The sequence below is a fragment of the Magnolia sinica genome, chromosome 13 (genome assembly GCF_029962835.1).
Source record: "Magnolia sinica isolate HGM2019 chromosome 13, MsV1, whole genome shotgun sequence".
Lineage (NCBI taxonomy): Eukaryota > Viridiplantae > Streptophyta > Magnoliopsida > Magnoliales > Magnoliaceae > Magnolia > Magnolia sinica.
Genome location: NC_080585.1, coordinates 67479268 through 67485902, shown reverse-complemented (window position 1 = coordinate 67485902; position 6635 = coordinate 67479268).

The following is a 6635-nucleotide window of genomic DNA, read 5'->3' as shown; positions in this document are numbered from 1 at the left end:
CTTGAAAGAAACCAAAATAATAGAAAGGAATTTACAATATGTAAAATACCTGAATATCTTCTTCATTGTAGCAGCCCGGTAGAACCAAATCAAAGTAGATGATTGAATGTCCAAGTTCAATGTCCAGTACTCGATTACAATGGTTCTAGTTCTAATAGATTTTAAATTAAACCAAATAGGGCTTGCCTTAATTGATTTTGATTCCAAGAAAGGGAATAATAATTCCTCTTATAAATCAGATTGGAATAATAGAAACAAAATCAATTAAAATAAAGCTAAGGAAAGAAGATATTAAATAAGCACACTTAGCTTAGATGGAGCACAAAATTATCTCTCGGAAGTTCGACGAAGATTGGCTTGAATACTATAATTAAATCGATGATTTCTTCCGAGATTCGTGCTCTATTTATAGGTGAGAAGATCAGATCTTCGTGGTCTAGAGTGCTCTTCGACTAGTCGAAGCCATATCAATATTTGAAAGATTAGGCGGGATAAGCGCAGACCGTTCTACGACTTCGTAGCTCTCCTACGACGGGTCGTAGGTCACCTACGACCGGTCGTAGGTTTCCTTCGATCGGTCGTAGGTCCTGTAAAGTTCATTTGGACTTGAGTCGTAGATTCTACGATCGTCGAAGATCGTCGACACTGTTCCTACGATTGGTCGACAGATTCTGGACTAGTCGAAGGCTAGCATTTTATCCGGAATATGTAACAAACTTACGACTGGTCGAGGATTTTCTTAGACTGGTCGAAGCAAGTCTAGGACTAGTCGAAGTAGACCTAAGACTGGTCGAAGAACAGACCAATCACATGTAAAATAACATTCAACTTATGTATCCGAAATGACCTACTTCTAAGGTCATCCTATGGTCAAACAAACCTCAATCATGAAGTATGGACATTGAAACAAGAGACCATGAAGAATGAGCCTTGAAGTCTTGATGTAGGTTAAACCTTGAAGTAGCTCAATCATGAAAGTGGCTTGAGTTTCAGCTTGAGTCTTGAGTTCAACTTGACTTTCAACTTGAGTCTTGAGTTCAGCTTGAGTCTTGCCTTGTACTTTCTTTTTCTTTTCAGCTTGAGTCTTGTTTTATGAACAGCTCTTGCATTCAAGATCTTGAGTCTTGTACTTGAGAGCTTTGCTTGATGTGAGCTTAGCTTGTTCATGTATGTTGATCCATGAGAGAGCTTCACTTAAGCAGGTTATATATAACAGAGTATAATAGTGATTTTGGCACTACAAATTTGACAACACACAGGGATAGAAACTATAACACTTACAGTTATTAATACCGATTATGAGTATGTGACATCATAGCATCATGATACATGCCCAAACGCATCATATACATGTTTGTTATAAGATGTGGTTGACCATTGCATATGTCATTAGGCAGATTGTTATGAGACTCCCTGATAGGGGGAGATTATCTCACATGAGCGCACAGTATGCGCAGGATTGATGCATGACTGGATTATATGACTAATGCATCTTACATTATATGTTGTGATTACTGTATGCCCTAGCGACATAAGGGTCGTAGCCTCCACAGGCATATCGTAGATGGCCAGATGGGACACCAAAAATCTATTATTAGCATCGGGCCGTCATAGATGGCCCTGGGTGAAAATTCCTAAACCCTCTTAGTACCAGAGGAAGCCCCAACGTCAAGACCGAGTGGATACATGAGCGCCTGAGTGCCGAATACCAAGAGCCCTCATCTCCCACCGTGTCGTGGTCGGTTGGGAGGGGGTGTGACCTTACCTGCCTGAGGGAGTAGGTAATGTTAGGCTGAGTCTAACCAGCTCGTAAATGGGTTTGCTATTAACAAGCCGGGCCGATATTGGTAGGTGGATAGTGCTCTTCCACTTACCCAGTTGTGTGCTTGATGGGGTGGTAAGCTAGTGTGGAGTGTACTAGACCCCGGTGATGATCCCAGAGATGTATAATTACAATTACAAGGATAGTGGTTGGGGCACGACACTAACCTGAGATCAGGAGCTTAGCACATTGAGTCTATCTATCCAAATTTATGTATGGGACTGGTTTGGATAGAAGTCTTTTGTGATAAGCTTCATAGCCTGCGATACCACGTACTATCATTCTAACTTCACACTGCAGCTTGGTCATTTCATTCGCACCACATATTGCATATTGCAATTACATCCTCGGCATATGGCATTTTGGGTTGTTATGTTTCTGTATTTTTTTATGACCTAGATGAGGCTGATGGTATTCACAGCTCTTCCGAATTGCATATTGTATTGCATTCTCAATATCTGATATCTGGTTCATTATGTTTCTGCATTACATAGACGATTTACATTACTTTCTCAGTATATGACAATGGCTTGCTATGTCTTTTCATTGTATATCCCAAATGAGGTTGATGATATTTTATTGGACTTGTCGGTATTTTCGCTTACTCTGATATCATATGATTCATAATCTTACCAGTATCTTTGATATTGTATGATGATATCATTGTACTAAATACTTGACACTTACCTTATGCACACACTTACACCACCCTCTAAGCTTTCTATAAGCTTATACATGATAGATGCATGCAGGAAATGTTAGGTTGCAGCAGCGTGGAGCTTGGAGCATGTAGCTGACTTCTGGAGCTTTGATTTTGACATATGTATTTCCCTTTCAACATTGTATTCAAATGTTTATATTAGTGGATATGTGATAATGATGTTGCCTTTGTCATTTGGGCAAACTTATGGTTATGCTTCTTACGAGATATATGTACGTTGAAAAATCCTCCTTGTAAGATCCCAGGATCGGAATCTGGCGTATGTACACTGGAAGGCGAGAATGGGTTACTATGGAGGCTATCAGTACCGGATTCGGCAATCAGGAATTTTGTGAGCCCGGTTTCCTAGTCTGGGGCATGACAGACCTATTGTGGTTAAATCGTTGGAGCACCCACACCAGCAGCAGATAGCTATTATCTTTACATCAGCAAGTTGGTGGGGACTACCATGATGAAATTGCGGTAATGACCACCTTAGTTGAAGTAGGAATATGCCAACGTGTCTTAGAGGGGGGTGAATAGGACTTTTATAAAATTTTAAAACAATTTAAAATCTTATCACTCTAATCCTAACAGCAAGCATACATTAGGATTACTCAAGAGTAACTCTACTGGCTTCCAAGCCCGGTAGAGGATCCAATCACAAACTATTGTGTGTGAAATGTGATCTCAAATAGTCAAATATGAAAGTATTTAAGGAAATCACATAAGCAAATGTAAGATAATAACAATACAAACACAATCATTTTTGTAGTGGTTTGACTACTTGTCTACTTCACTCCTGGCAACCACACTCAACCCTTAAGTGTACCAGATTTCACTAAGGAGGTTTCACACAGTTTACCTCAAACCCAAGGTTTTAAATCAGGTTCACCTTTAACCAGTACAACCTAGACCTAGGCTGACAGTTTATGCTCCTATGAGTAAGGGTCAACACATAGCACCCGATTTTAGGCACACTGGCCAAGGATCCACACAAGGAACCTCTCTCTTTTATACTATCATGAGCAAGGGTCAACACAAAGAACCCACTTTTAGGCACACTGGCCAAGGATCTCCTACGAGGCTCTAACTGTTTATGCTCTCCACAGAGCAAGGGTCAACACAACACACCCACCATGTACACTCCCGCTGGAGGCCTCCTAGAGGACTTACAAGGGGTGAGAAACACCTTAGACCCAATCCAACAAAGGAATGATCACAAGGGTCCTCTGGACTCTAGTAACTTACAGATAAGCAGATGAGTCCCTTTCAACACATTGTCGAAGATCTTCCTCCTTTGTTGACGAAGAATCTTTGCTTCCATGAACCGCAACTCAGAAGATGTACCAATGCATGGTGACAGGTTGGGTCAAGGTTGTAATGAAATCCTACTCTATTGAAGGTTTTCCTATTAGGGAAATAGAGCAATTCCAATCATTCATGCATTCAAGGCATCCCAGCTCAATGATTTACCATTAAGATGGTAGCTGGAGGATCCTTGAATGCGGAAGTTCATTCCCTAATCCACTCTATTGAAGGTAAATGATGAGGGTGGATTGGAGGATGAACTTCCATGAGAGAAAGGGCTTAGGGTATATGATCTACTGTTAGACACTCAAAAGAACTCTCTTCTTTCTTTACCAGTAGCTAAGGCTAAGTTCTCTATAAATAGGCAAAAGGTTCCAACGGATATAAAACGGTCACATTTATGACATAGTTCGATATCATTGAGTAGGGTCGATATCATCGAGCGTATACTCCCGATTGCATCGACTGGCCGCTCGATGACACAAACTCAAATGTTATATGCTTTTGAAACATTTTGTCAGTTGGTCAAGGGAATTGAAACACGCGTCGATGTCCTCGGATTTCGAACTCTGATTTTATCGATACGAGGATCGATTCCTCGACACTTGAAAATGAAAGAGACTTTCCTTAGAAACATTTCAGGTCAAGGATATGATCGAGGTACACTCGATATCATTGGAATTTGAATGTCGATGATATCGATAGTCGGGTTGATGTATCGATAAATCCAAAGGATTTTTCAATTAAGCTTGCTGGACAATTTATGTCCATTCTCGATGCCATCGACTCGGCCTCGATACCATCGATATTTTAATATTGATTTTATCGAGTGACCCTCAATCCAAGATAAAAACCACCTAAAAATATTGCTGGTAAACTGTGCCCAAGATCAATAGCATCGAAGGCCTTCCTATATCATTGAAAGTTGAATTTCGAGGATATCGAGGGATACTTCGATATATCAAAGGTCTTTATGATTTTTCATAAAAAAACAGAGACACAAAATCTCTGCTGTCGATTTTATCGAGTCATCTTCGATAGGCTCGAGATTCAAGAATCGATGATATCGATACTGCTATCGATACATCAATAATTTTGTCCTCATTCGATAGTATATGCGGTTGTTGGATAACATGTGTCCTCATTCGATAATATCGAGTGAGTTCTAAGGACACCGACAACATTTCTCGATTATATCAATCATACTATCGATAAATCGACAGAGGTAGAAAACATAGAGATTTTTCTGAATTTTGAAACAAGTTTTCTAACTCAAAAACCCTATGATATTCTAATCAGTTTTAAGGATTTTAATTACCTGGTGTTTTGGGACATGGGATGTGAGGCTTAGATTTACCTGTGGCGAGTTCAGGCCCACATCCAGTTGAGGCAGACGGTAGTTTGATCTTCCTATGGAGCTTCACTGTCTAGCCGACTCAACACTCACGCTAATTGACAAACATGGGCACTTTCACATGATATATTTGTTTCATATCCAGGTCGTCCGTGCCTGTACGGTTCTGTGGGCCCTAACATGAGGTATGTGTTAAATCCAGATCGTCCAATACCCTAGACAAGTAGGACCCACCCCTGTATCATCGCCGTCCAAACTTTGGATGGTGATTGGCTAGACCACCTCACACCAACCTATAGCTAATGTATTGACTTCAGCAAGTTCTGTGGGTCCCACTGCTGTATATGTCAGCAAATTCTGTGGGCCCACTATGTCATGTGTTATATCACGGCTGTCCATCTGCTGGACAGCCAGCAACCCCACCATGATGGATGTGCTCCATCCAAACCGTCCACCCATTTGGCTAGCTCATCTTAAGGCTTGGGACAAAAAAATGAAGCAGAACTGATGATCAGGTGGACCACACTGCAGAAAACAGTGTTGAGTGAACGTCCACCATTGAAACCCTTTTTTGGGTCACGTAAGTTTGGATCAATATGAAATTTATTTTTCCTCTTAATCCAGGTCCTTGTGACCTTATGATCAGGTTGGACAAAAAAATAAAATGGTGGGCCTCGTGAATTTAAACGGTGAAAATCATTATCTCCACTGTTATTTGTGGTTTGGTCCAGATGATTTTTCAATATGATTTATCTATGAAAATGCCCTAAAATGACCTTTAAATTAGGTGAATGGTGTAGATGATGTGGCCCTTGAGTGAGGCCCATTGCGATGAATGTGCGGACCGATGTAATATGTGATTTCACTATAATGTATGTAACAATGTTTATGTGGGCCACTGCTTAGGAGCAATGTTGGTTAATGTCCACATTAATGGGTAATGATGGTTAGATGTCCACATTGTGACCTTCCCTTGGGCCCATTGTGAGGCTCATTCTTGTTATGAGTAGGCCGTTTAGGCCCATTCTTGATATGAGGAGAATACACCATCATCTTATAATATGCTTAGTATAACTTCACGATCCATGCCCATGCACATCATATGTATGCTATCTTTTGTCTTTAGTCATGTTGACTTCTTTTGAACGTCTAGGCTGAGGTAATTGAATGGTTCCGGCGGCCGGCAATTGTTTCATCATTGGTACGACATCCTCTTTTTCAAAATTGTACTCTTTATGATAATCATTCGATCGAGTTCACTTATCATTCACTCGATCTTTATACCGATCTGAATCTTCTCTCTTTCTTGTTTCTCGCTTGTTATAGAAAGTATTCTTCTTTCTTTCTAGAACAACGGTATTTACCAGCAATCTATTCGATCCTCTTTTATCTGTTCTAATCTGAAATGCTGGCATTTTCCTGGCCATTAATTTCAATGCATGCGCTTT